General features: G+C 36.2%; 1 protein-coding gene across 27 annotated transcripts in view; it reads left to right on the top strand.

The window, feature by feature from the left end:
- LOC106871616 (E3 ubiquitin-protein ligase TRIM45) overlaps positions 1 to 18,647 on the top strand; it is a 253,827-nt gene that overhangs the window by 67,729 nt on the left and 167,451 nt on the right. For all 27 annotated transcript variants that reach the window (XR_016244666.1, XR_016244665.1, XR_016244694.1 and 24 more), the window contains one exon: positions 17,159 to 17,211. The gene's annotated coding sequence lies outside the window, so the exon portion shown is untranslated. The remainder of the gene's footprint in view (positions 1 to 17,158; positions 17,212 to 18,647) is intronic.

The raw sequence follows: 18,647 nt of genomic DNA, 5'->3' as shown, positions 1-18,647 counted from the left end.
ACTTGCATCACATATAATCTTATAGCTTGGTGCATTTAACTTTTTATTTTCTCTGAATTCGTCAGTCAAACCTGGCCAATCCTTAGCCCAACAAACACTAGTCCAGCCCTCACCACCTCCCATTTTGCATGTAACTTCCACTTATCAAACATGGCTACTCTTTTTGTTATTTTGATTACCATGCAATGATTTCATTTTAAAATGGTAAAACATCATATGAACAGTGAACACTTTGAGATTCCAAATAAAGGGTATAAGACATTTTGGCACAGCTGCTTTGGTGCCACCTGTTTGGTGTCATGGATTTGATGCTGACTTACTTGATATCAGATGTTTTAATGTTTCTCTCTCTCTCTCTCCCTCTCTCTCTCTTTATCTCTCTCACTCCCTCTCTCTCTCTCTCTCTCTATTTGTGTGAGCACTGTGTATGAGAAGAGAGAAAATGTTTATGTCGACCATGTTCTAGTCATCTGATTAGCTAGCTTTCTTTAATTGCATTCATTTGTGACTATATAACTGTATTGCATGATATACAGCATGCATATTAATGCAGTCATGTAAAAATAATTTGTTATAAACAGGAATTATTATTACAGAACGAAGGCTGTGAAACGGCCATAATCCTTAGGATGTCAAGTTGTTAATTAAATGTATTCACCTCTCATACCTCCTGATTTTTTTTATGGTTTATACATACATATACACATATATACATACACACACACACACACACACACACACACACACACACACATATATATATATATATATATATATATATATATATATATATATATATATATATACAGACATATACATACATATATATATGTATATATACATATCTTAATTATTAGCACTCTCAAATTTATAATTGAAATACTCTACTGAAAACGGAAATGAGTAAAAATATTTTACATCTCTTTAATCCAGAAATGTGTATATAGTTGATCAAAGCCGAGTGGATTCGTTATTTTTTCTCTTTACCTGTGTGAGTTGGGAGTATTGCTGTCTGGGAGATATCTTATGGTAGTGGAATAGTATTTAACTGCTATTTCTAAATTTCGGTATGTGGTGAAGCAATTTTTGCTGAACCCTAATTATAATTATGCTTATAATTATAAAATTTTTGTGTAAGTTTACCAATAATGGTTCTTTTAACATACCGAACTACTTGGTAAAATTATTAATTATTAATTTTACCCTATATCAGTATATATATATATATATATATATATGAACACATACATACATATAAAGAGAGAGGTAGATAGATAGACAGACAGACAGATACATAAGATATTTTTTCTAGTGTACTGAATAGTATATTGATATTTTCCATGTCTATGGTATGTGTATATGTGTATATATGAGTGTATATTGACATATATTCTTTACAGACAAGCATTTTTCACAAGTATATCTTCTTTAGTGTGGCATTCACCTTGAAGTAGTAGTTAAGGTTGCATTGTTATACAAATAATACATCTTTACAGCGGCAGCAACAACAGTGGTGGTAGTGGTGGCGGTGGTGGTAGCGGCAGCGGCGGTGGCTGTGGTGCACCAGTAACAGCAGCGGCTGTCCGAAGTTTAATGATTCATCATCATCATCATCATCATTATCATCATCATCATCGTCATTTAACATCCATTTTCCATGCTGGCATAGGTTGGACAGTTTGACAGGAGCTGACCAGCCAGAGAGCGGCAGCTGGCTGCAGTCATCTGCTTTGGCATGGTTTCTATGGCTGGATGCCCTTACTAATGTCAACCACTTTACAGGGTGTACAAGGTTTTTTTTTTACATGGCACTAGCATCAGTGCCTTTGATGTGGCACTAGCATTAGTGCTAATTATGTGGCACCAGTATGGGTGCTTTTCATGTGGTACTACCTCCTTTAGCGATTGCAGTAAAATGTATGCACTGCTGAGAACTAATAAGACCAGAAACATGACTGGAGTTGTCTCCCCTACTTTCCACAAACTTAAGTTATTCTTTTTTTCTAATCACTTAATTATTTCCAATTAGGTTGCTGAAATACCCTTCATTAAATATGGTTAACATTAACGTAGCCAAAGATCTAATATTTTCGCAAGAATAAATATTAACTTAGACGTAAGATATTCAGAGTAATTGGAGCAAAACTAGAAACTATGTCATTGAGAATTTATTTAGAAAAAGATGAAAAAGAAATTGAAATGTTTATTTCTGGAAGTTTTTATTTAGTGTGAGAAGATTATTTTAAAATATCTTATCAACAGTCTCAGGATAATTCTGAAAGATAATATCTAGTTAGTGTAGTGAGAGAGTAAAAAAAATAAGATTAGTTGTAAAAGTATCTAATTTTGTTTAATCTAATCATTTTGAGGGCAACGGAACCAACCATCAGTTACAAAAGAGTCATTCATATAAAAATTATGTTAATGAAGTATTCCGCTTCATGGCCAATCGTTGCAAGAAATAGTATATATTAGAATCATAGAAACATTTCTTTAGAAATATTTACTCAAAGATGTTCGCCACACCCTTTAGAATCAGTCTTCATCTTGGCGTGACGCCATGAATGTATGCGTGTGTATAGAGAGAGACAAGGTTATTTTCAGTAGTGGAGCCAACCTTCAGCATATGTCTGGTACTTATTTCTATCAACTCTTCCTTCTCCTCACCCCAGGGGGATGATGGCCAAGTTGACTCCCAACGGGATTTGAACACAGACTAAATGCTCCAAAAGATTTAGTCTGCATTTAGTTTCTACCATCTTTGCCAAAATTTGAAACCAATATTTTCTTTGGTGTGTTGTGTTCAGAGACTAAATCTTACCAAGGTCATCTTTGCCTCTTTCCCTTCTGGTCCTTGGCTGCCTTTAGTGGTGTCCATTCTCTTAAACCAGCTTACTGACCCGTGGACATCTTCCTTCTTCCCTCTCACCAGTCTTGAGGGCAGCTCTGTTTACAGGGTCATGAGTACTGCCTTACCTCCTCACTAAGCCATGAAAGAACAATGTTGCTGTAATGTAGAAGTCTAGAAATAACAGTCAGTCCTCCCTCAAATTATATGCAACTATTTTAAATAAGAAAAGGATACATTGAATAATGTTCTAAACATACCCAAAATCAGGGTAGTCACTGCTAGAATGCCTTTAGATCATAGATTTTTCGATCAAGGCTCAGCTAAGACTAAACAACAACAAAAGCAATAGAAACAGAAGACCACATAGAAAAGCAGTTTACTTAACATAAGAACCTTTACACACAATACCAACATCTACACATTCCTGTCTGAGCGACAGTGTCATGCTGTATAAGGAGGTGGTACCTTGATGACATTTTTGGGCAGCTACCTATCACGTGTCATGCCTTCTGTAGAGATGTAGCATAATTGAGATTTTCTGTTGCATCTTGGAGCTCCACTGTCTCTTTTGTTTATCAGGTATTTTGCAGTAACCACCTGCTCTTGAACAGCAAACACAGCCTTCAAAGTGTGATGTGATGTAGCAGCCATGATTCCAAGAAAGGTTGTTCTTCATGTCAACATTAGTATCATCTTTAAGGTGGTGAGCTGGCAGAATCATTAGCACACTGGGCAAAATGCTTTGTAGCATTATATATGTCTTTAAGATCCAAGTTCAAATTCCACTGGGGTTGACTTTGCCTTTCATCCTTGCAGGGTCAATAAAATAAGTACCAATTGAGTTCTGAGGTCAATCTTATTGACTTATCCGCTCCACCAAAATTTCTGGCCTTGTGCCACAATTTGAAACTAATATTAGTATCAACTTCAAATCTTTGAGAAATATACCCACGCATAGTCTTATTTTTGGTACACTGAGCATTTCATGTCTAGGTCTTCTTTGCCATATGTTAGTCCTGCTGTTTTGCGGGTGTATGGGAGGCCATCAGAAAGAGAGTACTTCCTGGTAGCTCACTGCCTACTCAGAAGATGCTGTTCTCTTCACTTTTCAGTACTAGGTTGATATATTTATTTTAGTTGCTATTGTTCAGCAGATACTGTCTGAAAGATACCATAGGACATTCAAAAACTGTGTGCACTGATCTCAAGCCTCTACCTCCAACTCTTCTTAAACAGAGTCTGTCACATCACTGTTTTACGGAGGTTTCCAGTTGATGTTAAGATCTTGCAGGTTTTAATGTCTATGGAGTGGATTTCCTCTGCAGACCAGTTATGTATGTGTGTGTGTGTGTGTGTGTGTGTGTGTGTGTGTGTGTGTGTGTGTGTGTGTGTGTGTGTGTGTGTGTGTGTGTGTGTGTGTGTGTCTGTATTTAGCCTGAATGCTTGTAACAGAATGGACTCTTGTAAAGATACCCAAAATGCCTGGTGGTCATGTTAAATCAGATGGCAGATTAAGTCTGGTAACCAAGTAGACTATGATGGAATTTATGCTCAGAAAACGCAGAGCCAGAACAAATACCACAAGTCACCCAGTCCAATGTTCTTGAAGTCCCATCAAACCACCACCCTCAATGTCACATTTATTTTTTCAACTCTGAGAAAATGAAAGGCAAAATTGACCTTGACAAAATTTGAACTCACAGCACAAAGTTGAAACAAATACTATGAAGATTTCTGTTCAGCATTCTAAAGATTCTGCCAATTTGTTGCCTGAATATAGGATTGTGTGTGTCTCTTCTATTTTTTTAATTATTATAAGTCTTCCACTGAGGAGGAAGCCAGTTTCCAACAAAAATACAAGGCTCCATCTTTGGGATGTAGTGAACACAGATAAATTCACATTTGGAACTTGAGAAAAAGTCTTGCATATTTTTACTGTTCCACTCACAGATTGCACTTGTAATGTACAAATCAGCCAGTCAATTTCTCTTTCTGAAAATCCCAGTTTATCCAGATTCTCCTTTAAGCATTTACTAACAAAACCTAGTGCTCCAATTATTATTGATATGAATATGAATTCATAGTCTGGATATAGAAGCTATATATATGTATGTATATATGGATGGATGGATGGATGGATATGCATGTATGAGGAATGCATGTATGTATGACTGTATGTTTATAGTTATGTAAGAAAGGTATGTCTCAATGGCTGTATATGTGCATGTACATATGTATATACATGTTTGAATGTATGTATGTATGTATGTATGTATGTATGTATATGTATGTAAGTATGTATGTACATATTTGTATGTATGTATACATATGTGTGTGTAAATTTGTAAATTTTTCACAGAAATAATCTTTATATTTAACTCAGTGAAACTAAAGCAACCCTTCCCTACAGATTGTATATTATTTTAGTAACAAGTTTATATCTTACAGGAAAGTGACATGTAAAAGCAGTTGCTGTATCACAATATCTAATGTCTTGACCAAATATATATGTCACAAGTGACACTTTTAGTCACATCTTGTCATTACTGTCTCTTCTGTTCAAATAAATATTTCCTAGCACTCTCTTGCTCTTCGATTGCTAAGGCATAATTTTTTTAAACTGATGACTTCAATATTGTCTACACACTCTCTTTCTCTGTGTGTGTGTGTGTGTGTGTGTGTGTGCATGTACATGCGTGCATCTCTCTCTCTCTCTCTCTCTCTCTCTCTCTATGTTTGTGTGCATATAAGAAAGATATGTGGTTGGGAAGCAAACTTCTATACAGAGCTCAAATATATCCTCACCATTAAGATGTTCACTTCTAAGACACCTGGTACCTGGTTTGATCCCAATGAGCAGCACCTTAGGTGTGTGTGCTTTCTATTGTAGCAACAGGTATACCCAAGCTTTGTTAATCAAGCTGGGTAAAGAGAAATTGTGGTAAAGTGCATTGCCTTCACCTATACCAACTCCAGCATGTTAGAGTTAATTAGGTACCTTAGTTTAATATGGCCACTACCAACACTACATCACAACCACCACAACAGATACCAGCCAGTGTGTGTGTATGCATGTACATACATATGTGCATATGTTTTCGTGTGTGTACATACATATGTGTATGTGTGTGTGTGAAGAATGTGAGTATATGTGTGAGTGCATGTGTATGTGTGTACAAATGTATGTATGTGCATGCTTCTGTGTGTATGTTTAAATGTGTGTGAGTGTGTATGTGTGTCTGTGTGTATTTCTGTGTGTGTATGTATGAATGTGTGTGAGTGTGTATGTGTGAATGTGTATGTGTGTCTCTGTGTGTGTATATGTGTGTATGTAGGCATGTGTAAGTGTGTGTGTGTGTATGTGTGTATGTAGGCATGTGTGTGTGTGTGTGTGTGTGTGTGTCTGCCTATATATCTGTGCATATGAATGCATGTATGTCAGTGTACATGCTTGCGCATGTGTGTGTCTTGCTTTCTTCCATGTGTTACTTCATACACCAAACTAAAACTAAGTTATGCCTTCAAATACTTTGAAAGGATTTGTCCTTTCTGTAGCCCTAGGTTTCCACTTAGTTGTTCACCCACCTTAACTTTCCTTCTGTAGCCCCCTGCTAGGATTTCATCTCAGTTGTGTAAATCAGAGAGCCACTTGCTTATTATACAGTAGCACTTAACTACTTACATTACATCTGACACCAAAAAATATGTGAATGTATGAAATATCTAATTAAGATAATCTTGCTAATAATACTGAAGATGTGTCTAGTGTGTTACCTGATACACATTGATATGGCAGAATGTATGAAATATACAAATACCTAATCCATAGAAATAGCTAATATATCTCTTGTCTCTGGTTCCAACTCTCTAAAACTGCTGAACCTAACAGAAAGGTTTTCTCTGGCTGCGAGAGGAGGAATTTATTAAACAAAGCAGCAACAACTATTTATGATACCTGCAAATGTATGTTTACAATGTACATGATTTGGCTAATATTAATGGAGATGAATATCTTCTGTAAGTAGCAAATTACATATTTTAACAGACCATTTCAACTAAATTGTTCCCCCCAATCATTGAACTTTTGTTAGAAATAACTGAAAAGAGGTTATGAGGATGGTAGCTCTTTGATAGAACATGTTAGCCTTTTGATAAAGACAGATTGCCATATTCATCATCATCATCATCATCATCATTATTATCATTACCATTCTTTTAACACAGGTTTTTTTGGAATTCCTGGAGTCATGCATGAGTAGTGGGCTTGCTACCTGCAACTTGTGGTATCATTATCTTCAAATATCTAATACTTTCTTGATGATTTTGTTTTATATCCTTGACAAACATTGGACATGTAATTTAACAATGTGGAGGTAAAAATCAATGTGTTCACATGACATACTTCTTGAGACTCCAAAATACCCTCTCAACAAATCATACCAACCTCTCGTCTCAACCAATGCACTACTCTTTATAAGAGTTCGGCTAGTCCATTCTTCCAATCCCCCATGGGACTCTTGCCACAACATTTTGGCTGTACCAAGGAGGCAAACTTTTCACATCAGCTCCACTGGGCACTCTATAACCATTTCCATTATATTCCACTAGGCGTCATCTGATACTGTCCCCAAGGACCCAACAATAATTGGCAATTATTATTATTATTATTATTATTATTATTATTATTATTATTATTATTATTATTATTATTTCATATTGTCTCTTTACTTTCTGGAGGAGTAACATCAATCCTTTAAATATTACCAAAATGAAGTAGATTGAGATGTTTATTTTGAACTTGTGGAAGATACATGAGATGTCGAAATATTGTTCATTCGATAACAGTCGCACTCTTCTTACTGTTTCTTTATTATTATTATTATTATTATTATTCAGTAGTTTTATTTTTATAACGTGCTTTCACTTCACTACCGAGCGCAGCTCTGTGCGCCTTGGGTATGTGCTGTGGTTTGCTGTGGTGCTCTTATGTTTACTGTATTGAAAGTGTTTTGCGTAGAATGTGTGCAGTACCCAGTAGTGCAATTTTCTGTATGTTATATATATTTGTAAGTCCTGGTGTTTTTGTTATGTATTTGTCTGAATATTTTTTTATTATACCTAAGGCACCTACTATGATAGGAATTGTTTCTGTTTTTAGATTCCACATTCGAGTTATCTTTATTTCCAGGTCTTTGTATTTTGAAAGTTTTTCCATTTCTTTTAGAGAAACGTTGTCATCTGCTGGTATTGAAACATCAATTAGAAGGCATTTTTTTCCTTCATGATCTTTGACAACTATATCTGGTCTATTTACCTTAATTTCTCTATCTGTGTGTATTGGCATATCCCAGAGTATGGTTGCTTTCTTCTTCTTCTTATTATTATTATCATTATCATTATTATTATTATTATTCAGTAGGCTTATTTTTATCACATGCTTTCAATGCACTGCTGAGCACAGCTCTGTGTGCCTTGGGTATGCGCTGTGGTTTGTTTCGGTGTTGTTATTTTCACTGTATTAAAAGTGCTTTATGTAGGATGTGTTCGGTGACTAGTTGTGCTATTTTCTGTATGTCATATATATTCATAAGTCCTTGTGTTTTGGTTGTGTATTTGCCTGTAAGTTTTTAATCATACCTAATGCACCTATTATTATAGGAATTGTTTTGTTTTTAGGTTCTACATTCAGGCTATTTATATTTCCAGATATTTGTATTTCAAAGATTTCTGTTTCTCTTAGAGATACATTGTTATCTGTAGGGATGGTTATGTCAATTAGAAAACAATTTTTCTCGGTGATCTCTGACAACTATATCCAGTCTTTTATTATTATTATTATTATTATTATTATTATTATTATTATTATTATTATTATTATTATTATTATTATCGGTTTCCCAGTGATCTGGACAAAAAATTTGTCACTACCTTTCTTGATCATTCCCAGGGCACCTCCAACAACAGAGGTGGTGTTGGCTTTCAGTTGCCATGTCCTAGATATCTCAATCTCAAGGTTCTTTATATTTCAACAATTTTTGAAATTCCCTTGCTGAGATGTTTCTATTACTAGGCACTGTCATTTCAATTAACAGGCATGTTTTTTTTTTGTCTTAGGTCTTTGATGATGTCTGTTCTATTATCATTTATTTGCCTGTCTATATGTATCCCATAATCCCATAGGATAGTAACATTCTTTCCCTCAGTGACTGCCTCTGGATGGTATTCATACCAGTTCTTAAGGTGTGGGGTTTCACAGTGACAGCATATGTTCTAGTGCAAGTATTGGCCAACTTGATTATGCCTGGTTTTATATTCTGTAGAAACAAGGACTGAGCAACCAGCAACAACACAGTCTACACTCTCAAGTTTGTCATTGCAGAGTCTATACTTTGTGTCTACCCTATTGTGTGTGGCATTAGCTTGATAGTTCTAGGTGAGGAGGCTCTGATCTTGTGCCACTAGGATAAATCCTTGTTTCATCTTTCAAACCAGCACTCTGCAGTCACTGATGTGTTCTTCTCATTATCTACATCAGCTTCCCCAGCTCATTTGGGGTATTGCCCATGCAATGGTTTTTCTTTCCACAGTCTCGATATTACCTTCAAGCTTTCCTGTTCGGCTTTTGTTTTACACATTTTTGCTGCTTTAGTGGGTGGTGTGCCCTCCTTATCATCATCACAATCAGACAGGTTAAGCTCTTGTTTGTATTTATATGCTTCCATTGAGATTGAGTCTAATTTCTTAATTTGCTCATGTTGCCTTACCAGCTGTACCATCCAGTTGGTGTTACTCTGGATGTACATTTGGAGTCCTATTGTTGTTGTTTTATAGGACTTTCAAGTTGGATTAGGGCTCTAGATGTCTGATTTTAGGTGGTGCATCTTGTTTAGTACAAGCAGTTTCCTGGTCTTTATGTCCATATGCTAGATTTCACTCAGATTCCAGTTGATGACATTAAGGCTATACTGAACAGCTGGTACTACCAGGGAGTTTATAGCTGCAATTCTATTCTGAGAGTTCAGCTCAGCATTTAGAACCATTCTGACACATCAATAATAATCTTTCCTGATCTTCTCTTTCACTGATCCATGCTGAATCCCTTTCCATTCATGTACCTCAAGATACTTATAAAAGCCTTCTTGATCCAGGTCCTTGATAGATGTATCATGATCAAGGTTGGTCATGGTATTAGCTGTAAGTTTACCACATTTGAATGAAGCTTTTGCACACTTGTCAAGGCCAAATTCCATGTTGTTGTTGTTGTCGTCATCCTCATTGTTGTTGTAGAAAGGATTGTTATTATTAAGGCTGTCAGATGGCAGAATTGTTAGCATGTGGACAAGATGCTTAGCAATATTTCATCCATGTGGGTCCAAATTCCACTGAGGTCAACTTTACCTTTCGTCCTTTCAAGGTCCATGAAATAAGCACCAGTTGGGTACTGGGACTGATGTAATTGATTAACTCTCTGCCCCAAAACTTCAGGTTTGTGCCTATAGTAGAAGGGTAATTATTTGGTAGAATTAATCTGAACAAGGTCATGTGTTTTTAATGTAATTCTCTTAGACAAGTTTCTCTGAGATAAGATGTTACAGCTAGTGTTTTTCTGTTTGTATACACATTCTAAATTGTTATACACACTAGTATTTTAATGTAAAGTTCTTTCAAGTGTATATTTTAATTTAAGATAATTACCTATGCCAGTACCCCTAAATGGCCAATGCCAGTACCCCAAGACTGGCGCCCATGCCAGTGGCATGTAAAAAGCACTATCCAAACATGACCGATGCCAGGCCTACCTGACTGGCTCCTGTGCTGGTGTCACGTAAAAAGTACCCACTACACTCTCGGATTGGTTGGCGTTAGGAAGGGCATCCAGCTGTAGAAACATTGCCAGATCAGATTGGAGCTTGGTGCAGCCACTAGCTCTCCAGGCTTCAGTCAAACCATCCAACCCATGCTAGCATGGAAAACAGATATTAAACGATGATGATGATGATGATCTAACATTTAAAAAAATGTACCATAGAATACTAGTGTTACATGTCATATGATGGGTAACTTTGGAAATAGAGTTTTGACACCATGGGATAGTATCAGGAAATATAGCAAACATACAATAATATTAATTCAACTTTTATCAAATTTCTTGGTACTTATACAAAATGATGAAATAAATATTAATTTTCAAAGAAAAATACTTGTTACTTTAAAATAAATTAAATGAACAAATTTCTCATTTGTATAACTCTTTTAGTTATTACTTTGTCATTTACTCATTTCTCTTCCTCCTCCCTCTCCTCTTCTCCTTAATTTCTACAACCCTTCTGTCTGTCTCTCACTCTATGTGTGTATGCAGTAGAATTCTTTTACTCATTGTCTGCCATTAAGCCTAGGATGTGCACTCATTCTGTACCTCTTAGGTTAACTCTCTGTATCTGTCTTCTGTTCTCTCCCACTCTCCCACAATATCATATCATGTATGCTTGAAAAAATAAACCAGCCAGTCAACATTTATACACACTATTAATAAGTAGAGATTCAGTTAGTTTCTCTAATTTCTATGCCATTTCTACTGCATTTTATACAGATGTAATGCTAATATAAGTTATAATGCAACATAGCAACATTATATTTCCAGAATTTCTATGAAAACACTCTAATAAAAAGACCAAATATCAATACAAAAACCATCATCTTCATCATCATTTAACATCCACATTTCCATGCTTGCATGAGTCAGATAGCATTTTTTTAGGCAGATTTTCTACAGTGAATGCCCTTCCTGTTGTCATTCCTCATCTATTTTCAAACAGTAGGCTTCAGTCAGTCTAAGGATATCTTAGAAAACACTTGCTCAAGGTGAAGTGCAATAGGACTGAACCTGAGACTGAATGGTTGGGAAGCAAGCTTTGTAACCATACTGCCATGCCTATGACAATACAATACAAAATATTAATTTAAAAACTGGAATATATATAAGGGCAAAATGCCACAACATGGATACATCTGCATGGTTGTCCAACCCACTAGAAATGTTAGCCAAATCTTCCTCACTTCACATTTTAGAATCCTTAAATATAGAAAGTACATAATACATAATGATTTCAAGATTCCCTCCAGAAGATATGGTCAAGGCTGGAATGTGCCTTTGACCTAGCAGGTCTATAAGACCTGCCAGGTCAGGGTTAAGATCTAGGAACTAAACATCAAGACCAACCATAAATTTATAATGGCAAGAAAAAAATAAATGTGTGATGTTCATGCCTTCCAGAAATCCATTAACAGTGTAAATAAATTGGAATGGTTCCAATCAGGTGTCAAAACTGATACCTAAGACAAATGTGATTCTTTTCTGAGAACTATACAAAATGTCCGCCCAAATGCCTTAAAGTGATGACAACAATATAAATATGCTGGAGTGTTTTTGATAAACAAAACAGTTTATGGAGTAGAAAGATGAGAAGGGTCTGTAATCCTAGCTTTAGCTTCCCAACCACAAAATAATTCTTCATATATATTTTTCTTAACATCTTAAATAAACTATATGCTGACGAAAGCCACGCATTTAGATATGTTGTTGTTGTTGTTGTTGCTCTTATTGATACTACTGCTTCTGTTGTTGTTTATCCTCATTTCAGCACTCATTCAGTGCATGTACAATCAAAGTTGAAATCAAAATCAGCCCATCTTGTGAGGGATTTTGTACTAATAATAATTATAAGAGTAATAATAATAATAGTCAGGTGCTAAATTGTAACAGACCGGACCTATTGATGGTTGACAAGATGCACCACATATGCTTTATAGTTGATGTTGCAGGCTCCTTTGACCCACAAATAGTCAAGAAGGAAAGCAAAAAGATAAATAACTACAACCCTCTTAAGTACGAAATAGCCTGGCAATGGAAAATGAAGGTGAAGATAATGCCTATTATTGTTGGGTCCCTGGGAACAATATCAGAAGTCATCGAGGGGAATATAGAGGAAATTGGAATAGAGTGCCCTGTAGAACTGTTACAAAAGGTTTGCCTCCATGGCATGGCCAGAATAATCAGGAAAGTATCAAATAGCTGAAAAGAATGGATAGCATGGTACTGTAAGCTGCAGGTAATAATCCCGCTATGCATGCAAGACTCCAGAAGCTTGAACAAAACCTGAAGAAAATTCTAGCTGGGCCCCACCTGCAAATCCATGTCCACTGGAGGCTATGTGGAAAGTACAGCCTAAACAGGGCACGGAAATGATATGAACATGAATCAGGAGTCACCGAGAACAAGGAACATAAGATACTGTGGGATTTTACAGTCCGATGTGACTCCCTATTCGAAGATCAGAGACTAGCTATTTCAACCAAGGCAAGACGAATTTGTGTCTTTCAGTAGGAAGTAGGAGCCTTATGTTCCTCTATAGGTCTGAAGTATGACATGGTGAGACAGTCAAACCATTTGGTGAAAGGTCTTCTTTCAAAGTGCTTGGTCTTACTTTCTTACCTGATCTTTCTTGGGGTTCTTAATCGATTGGTTTGTCTGCTTCCTATAAGATTGTATAGGTCAAAGGACTACCTCACATCCAAAACCATTTTGTATCATAACAAGCCCACAATTCATCCTTGTATGGAATGTTGTTGTCATATTTGGGGGAAGATGCACCATCTTGTTACTTAGATCTCCTCAACCAGGTTCAGAAGCAAGTCCCTAATTTGGTAGATAGAAATTGTGTGGAAGCCTATCAGTGGGTTCACTTTGTAAAGTGGTTGGTGCTAGGAAGGGCATCCAGCTGTAAAATCCATGCCAAAACAGACAGTGGAGCTTGGTGCAGTTCTCTAGTTTACTAGTTCCTGATGATGATGATGATGGTGGTGATAAATGATGATGATGATGGATGAATGGATGGATGTTGGTTTGTTTACATCTCTATAGCTTAGTGATTTAACCAAAGTAACCGATAGAATAGTATTAAAAATAAGTACTGAGGTCAATTTGTTCTACTAAACCCTTCAAGGTGGTGCTCCAGCATGGCCACAATCCTATGAATGAAACAAGTAAAAGATAAAAGATATTTATATATTTGAACACTGCAGTTTTAAATTCTGTGATGCTCTTGCAGTAAATATCAATTTCAAATTTTGGCACAAGGTCAGTAATTTCAAGGGAGGGTATAGGTTGATTACATCGATCTCAGTGTTCCACTGGTAGTTATTTAATTGACCCCAAAAGGATAAAAAGCAAAACTGACCTCGGCAGAAACTGAACTTGGAATGTTAAAACAGACAAAATACTGCCAAGAATTTAGTTCTGTGTGCTAATGATTCAGCCAGCTCATTGCCTTACTCATGCAGTAAATATCAACAGGTATTAGCTGCAGATGCATGCATTAACCACATTAGCTGTTGTAACTGAGGTATTCCTGAATAAAGATATGCTTGTATCTATTGTACACTAATATCTCAACTGTAATCTGTCAATAGGATTGTTATGTATTCATGAGCAAAACTATTAATTCTTAATCCTTCCATTCTAATATTATCTAATTGCTCATTGTGAGATCCATTAGGTTCACTCAGGCAAAATATCTCAGACAAGTAAGATTCTATTTAAAGACACATCTTTGTTTTGCGGGCCTTTTTTGTTCCCCCCAAAAAGTGTGAATGGAATCTACTTATTTCAAAACTAAAATATGATTTTTGTGATCTGACACAAAAATCTGTATTTTCAGTATGGGAGCCCCTATGAGATGAAACAACGATTATAATAACAAAATAATTAAAATAACAATCACCAATATGTTCTCACTATTAAATCATTTAATTCCAAGAACTTTTATAATTCCTTCATCTAAGTCAGTCTACTATCTTTGATTGTTGAAGAATTCCAGTATTTGTTTTGCAGACATCTCATAATGAGAATTTCAGTTCCATGCTAAAAGACTACGAAATTCTTAATTTACAAAGAATGATTTCATCTGGAAATATAGCATTTGTTGAAGACTTGGCATTATCATCCTGATTACCTTCTTTTATATTTTCCTCTGTTAATCTATCAGCCAGATCCAATTAATGATTGATGCCAAAACCTGAGGAATTTAGGTGAATATTAGGTAACATCATCAACTATTTTATATAACTTTTATAAAATTCCTCTCTAAAGAGATACCCATTAATCTGTTTGACTTTGAAGTTTTACTTGGTTTTAATCAATTGAACATAATTGATTCACATAAAAGTTTAGATGCATGTTAAAATTTTCCACCAAATGGTAATAGTTTCAATCAATATTTACAGCTATAATCAATGTTCACAGCTATAATACAACACATATAATATAGCTATAGCCAACCCACACATTAGAGAAACATTGTGTTCCTATCAGTTTTATAGTGACTACAGAATCTCATGTTGTGGCTTAATTTTCAAGAATATTACATTTCCACAATATGAGAGATGCTTATACATATACATATATATATGATGATGGATTCTCTCATCATGAATGACAAATGACAGTTCAGTAAAATACAGCAGTAATCATGTTCTATGACATGAATATGTCTCTTGAGGCCTGCTGGTGCCTTGCAAACCTTTTGGTTAATGGAACAAGTTGGGAACTCAGTTTGTTCAAGTGCTTGTGGATCATTTACTATGTGTTTCCTTGAGTGGATGGTAAGACTCCCTGCCAGAAAACCACAATGACAGGTAAGGTTTTCATTTAGAGGAGCAGCATTTTGGCAGCATTACTTCATGATTGCATGAAGTTGGTCGCGATGTTGGAGTTGAATCTACTAAGATCTTTGAATTGAGGAGAAACAAGACTTCATTCTGATGCCTAGTCTTTCCAGGATGAAATGGGAATGTTGCATTACTTCAGATTGTCTTTGAAATGAAAGAGTGACCTTCTGCCTGACCTTCCTGTTGGAAATTGGCCAAAGAGAAGTTACTTCACAATTCTGATATCATTCCTATGTGAGAGGTGACCTGACCATCTAAGCTGCATTTTGATGAGGATGGCTTCAATACCTGATATATATATATATACATACATATATCTATATATGGGTGACCCCCTTTGGTCATGAATAACCATGGGACCATGGGATTACACCTAGAAAGTTACCCTCCAAGGCACAAGTCCAGGCAAAGTTGTTTATGGAAGACCAGTAGTCGCCCTTGCATACCAGCCTCCCCTCTCCACACCACTGATGTTATCCAGGGGAAAAGCAAAGGGGCCGATACAGCTTGGCACCAGTGACGTCGCAACTCATTTCTATGGCTGAGTGAACTGGAGCAATGTGAAATAAAGTGTCTTGCTCAAGAACACAACATGCAGCCTGGTCCAGGAATCAAACTCACAGCCTCACGATCGTAAGCTCGACGCTCTAACCACTGAGCCATGCACCTCCACATATATGTGATAGATATATAAATGTGTGTGTGTGTGTGTGTGTGTGTGTGTGTGGTGTCTGTGTGTGTGTGTGTGTGTGTGTGTGTGTGTGATATATATATGTGCTTGAGGAGACCTATTGAGTCAAGTAAATCAAAATCAAAATCAAATTAAACCACAATCAAATGGAAATTGTAGTTGTGGCCGATGCCAGTGTCGCCTGACTGGCTTCCATGCTGGTGGCATGCAATAAGCACCATTCATGCGTGGGTCATTGCCAGTGCCAACCTGACTGGCTCCCAGTACCAATGATATGTAAAAAGCACCATTCGAATACTAAGTTGTGTGGAAGGAAAAAACATTAATGATATAAAGCTCGTGTAAGGTTTACCATTGGTGACAAGTTTGTTGTCTGCAAGTGGCAAACAATAAAGGAGAGAGTAAAAGAAATTAACTCTGAAAATTGTGGATGGAAAGGGAATCACCATTTTAACTTTGACATTTCAACAAAGTAAAAGAGAGAGAGAGAGAGAGAGAGAGAGAGAGAGGTTACCTCTCTGAAATCACTCAGGGAAAACGTATTTCTCTACAGATGTCTCATACTTATAGCTCTCCTAAAGCTAAGCTAGATCAATAACCTGGGAAGTTGAATCACCTACTTAAATTGAACTGTTTCACCTGATATGGTGATGACAGGTGGCACAAACAAATACTGACTGTAGATTCCAAAAACAATGGACAGAGGCATGAAGAATGAAGTTTTGATTCTTGGTTGTGAAGTCAGTGTGTATCCACTTCATATCTTTCTGCATTTCTCCTAATTTTATTATGAATAATTGTGAATAAGCTTTATGATGATGATTATGAGTAAACTTTGCCATGATATTTATCAGATACATGTTAACCGATTGTGTTTCCATCCCTTTCAGGCAGACACATCTAAAGTTGGATAAAGTTTAAAGAGACACATTTTGTATCAACAGTAAGTAGTTGCTTTTATTGAATCCTTCCTCATTAACGAGCCAATTAAAAGCTTCTATGTGGTTAGTGGATTTGTTAGAGATAACAACTAAATGAATTGACCCCAGTGCTTAATCTCTGGTTTTTTGGGTTTTTTTTTTTTTTCTCAGCCTGGTACTTATTTTGCTAGTCTCTTTTGCCAAACTACTAAGCTACAAGGATGTAGACACACGAACACCAGTCAAGCAGTGGGGTGGGGTGGGGGTGGGGTGGGGTGGGGGGACAAGGACAGGCACAAAGACACGTGCATATTTATATATATGTACATACAAATATATATATATATATATGGATATGTTTCAGTTTCATCTACCAAACCCACTCATAAGGCTTTGGTCAGCCCATGGTTAGAATAGAAAATACTTGCCCAACATGTCATGCAGTGGGACTGAACATAGAACCATGTGATTGGGAAACAAGGTTCTTACCACACAGCCACGCCTGCACCTATTATATGACTTACTTATAGGAGGAAGAAAGGTAGTGCCAGGGAAGACGGACTTTTATCAAGGGCTTTTGAGATTGGTGGAATGGAAGGAGGAAGTGATTCCCAAACCAGAGAGACCTGGTCTGAATGCTTGCAACACAATGGACTTTGTTAAAGGCACCTAAGATGGTTAGATTGAGAGGCTAAACCTAATTAGGGATTTAATCTACTATCCTAACTGCAAAACTGATTTCAATTGAACCCAGCTATTATACCAAGAAAATAGCAGCTTTATAAGTAAACTATGTTGAAAACTCTGTTAAGTTAAATATGTTTTAAGCATGTCAATATATTTTAGTATCATGAATGAATTAACAACAAAGATTCCGAACATAAAGTGATATTATAAATAGCAAAAGTACATTAAAGGTAATCAATGAAACAAGTCCATGGATGGGATTTGAATTGGCTCAGATTGTTTTTCCTATCTCAAGACTTTCGGTCTATTGATTTGTTTAGTTTACATGTTGTTGTAGTTAGTGTTGTCAGAGTAAATGCTGATCTTAACAAACACCTGTATGACTTCATTTGTTGTCTTACTGTTGTCATTATACACCATCACTAGTGTACATAGAATTACACAGAATTGGGAGTAAAGCAATGCAAGGGAAATAACTCTTTCCTATTTCTATACCAAGGGAAGTAACTCTAATTACATATAATTATGTATAGCACATTTACACTTCGTTTTTGGATTTGGTTTGCAAGATTCTTTAATGTGAGTTCGTGCGTTGAAGCATATTTTGTTGTGTCTGGAGAGAGTCATTCTCTTTTAGTGCCTTATTATTTAACGCACTCACCGGTATAGTTTCTACTCATTTACTTATTTATCTTTCCTAAAATTTTTCCTACAATTTTCGCTTTAGGAAAAATAAATAAATGAGTGGAGTGCTGGTTTAGTCACCTATGAT

This window comes from Octopus bimaculoides, chromosome 1, assembly GCF_046866305.1.
Source record: "Octopus bimaculoides isolate indiv1 chromosome 1, ASM4686630v1, whole genome shotgun sequence".
NCBI lineage: Eukaryota > Metazoa > Mollusca > Cephalopoda > Octopoda > Octopodidae > Octopus > Octopus bimaculoides.
The sequence above is the reverse complement of the archived record's forward strand: the minus strand, read 5'-3'. Positions and strand labels throughout refer to the sequence as shown.